General features: G+C 45.6%; 1 pseudogene; it reads left to right on the top strand.

Moving 5' to 3' along the window:
* Positions 1 to 967: 967 nt before the first annotated feature.
* Positions 968 to 1,933, top strand: LOC100356962 (small ribosomal subunit protein uS2-like; annotated as a pseudogene).
* Positions 1,934 to 2,321: the final 388 nt, after the last annotated feature.

Raw genomic sequence — 2,321 nt, forward strand, 5'->3', positions numbered from 1 at the left:
TGCTCAATGCATAAAACACAGCTATTGTCATCGCCCAGTCCATGCTACTTTATTGTTTCTGAATTCATCCTCTCTTTAGCCTTTTCTTGTCATTTTTGTAGAATTGCAAATGCAAACAAAGGCACACATGTGTCCTGTCTATCTCATTCAACTGGAAGTCAAACATGGCCCTTTCCTAATCTCCCTGCTGCCTCTCCAGTGCCCTCTAAGCAATTTTCAAACACCACAGCCAGAATGATCATTTACAACATAATTCCTATCACTTCCTTATTTGGAATTCTCTGATGGATTTCTCTGCGTTAGATAAAAGTGAGCGCCTTGATCATAGTTTGCAAGTCCATACATGATCTGAGCCTGTGTATATTTCTGATCACATCTCACATCATTTACCTCATTTACCCCCTCATGTTATATGTTTAAGCCATTCTAGATTGTTACATCACTTGAGCATGCCAATATCATGTATATCTTAAGGCCATCTTTTCTCTTGCATTTCCATCTCCAGGAAACATTTTGTTCATAAGACTCTTAAGTTCAGTTATTTTTATTTAGTTCTCAGCTCCAATTTGAACTCTGCAAAGATGTTCTTCAGCATGCATGGTGGGGCCGGCGCCGTGGCTCACTTGGTTAATCCTCCGCCTGCAGCGCCAGCATCCCATATGGGCGCCGGGTTCTAGTCCCGGCTGCTCCTCTTCCAGTCCAGCTCTCTGCTGTGGCCCGGGAGGGCAGTGGAGGATGGCTCAAGTGCTTGGGCCCTGCACCCACATGGGAGACCAGGAGGAAGCACCTGGCTCCTGGCTTCAGATCGGCACAGCGCTGGCCATAGTGGCCATTTGGGGAGTGAACCAACGGAAAGAAGACCTTTCTCTCTGTCTCTCACTGTCTAAAACTCTACCTGTCAAAAAAAAATGCATGGTAGCTTTTCCACTCTACCCGGCAAGGAGTCCATATGGCGTTGTTCTTAATTCCCAGCGTAACTTAAGGGGAAGCTGTCACAATGTCCGGAGCCCTTGACATCCTGCAAATGAAGGAGGAGGACGTCCTCAAGCTCCTTGCAGCAGGAACCCACCTAGGTGGCACCAACCTTGACTTCCAGATGGAACAGTACATCTACAAAAGGAAAAGTGAGGCATCTACATCATCCATCTGAAGAGGACCTGGGAGAAGCTTCTGTTGGCGGCTCGTGCTATTGTGGCCATTGAAAACCCTGCTGATGTCAGTATGCTGTCCTCCAGGAACACTGGCCAGAGGGCTGTGCTGAGGTTTGCTGCTGCCACTGGAGCTACTCCCATTGCTGGCTGCTTCACACCTGGAACCTTCAATAACCAAATCCAGGCAGCCTTCTGGGAACCACAGCTTCTGGTGGTTACTGATCCTTGGGCTGACCACCAGCCTCTCACAGAGGAATCTTATGTGAACCTGCCTGCCATTGCTCTGTGTAACACAGACTCTCCTCTGCGCTACATGGACATTGCTATCCCATGCAACAACAAGGGAGCCTACTCAGTGAGTCTGATGTGGTGGATGCTGGCCCGTGAGGTTCTGCGCATGTGTGGTACCATCTCCCGTGAACACCCTGGGAGGTCATGCCTGATCTCTACTTCTACAGACATCCTGAAGAGATTGAAAAAGAAGAGCAGGTTGCTGCTGAAAAAGCTGTGACGAAGGAGGAGTTTCAGGGTGAATGGATGGCCCGGTGCCTGAGTTCACTGCTACTCAGCCTGATGTTGCTGACTAGTCTGAAGGCATGCAGGTACCCTCTGTGCCTATTCAGCAGTTCCCCACTGACGACTGGAGTACTCAGTACCAGCCACTGAAGACTGGTCTGCCACGCCCACTGCTCAGGCCACCGAGTGGGTGGGAACAACCACTGAGTGGTCTTAAGCTGCTTGTCACAGTCTCTGAAGCAAACATGGAAATGAGGTTGATGGAAAATAAATACCAGTTTCTACAGAAAAAATTTTTTTAAAAAAATGCATGGTAGTCATTCTGTGGTAGCCTGATTCTACTACACTCCCAGGCCGTCTATATCACAATCACTTGCTTTATTTTTATAAAGTTTATTATATATATTCTTTAATTACTTCATTAATATATGTCACATTGTATAGGCATCCCTTCAGCTAAATCCCCTCCAAATCAATATGAATTTAAAAGACTTTGTTTTATTCATCAATATTTATCTATCATGCAATATTGTTTGGCAATATTAGGCATCCAGTAAATTTATTAATGAATAAAGGTATGACTTAGCAATTATCTCTGTATTATGTTTTAAAGAAGAATTTTTGTGTGTTCATCCATCATTTAAGTTTGTCAAC

The sequence above is a fragment of the Oryctolagus cuniculus genome, chromosome 3, assembly GCF_964237555.1.
Source record: "Oryctolagus cuniculus chromosome 3, mOryCun1.1, whole genome shotgun sequence".
In the NCBI taxonomy this organism is placed as follows: Eukaryota; Metazoa; Chordata; class Mammalia; order Lagomorpha; family Leporidae; genus Oryctolagus; species Oryctolagus cuniculus.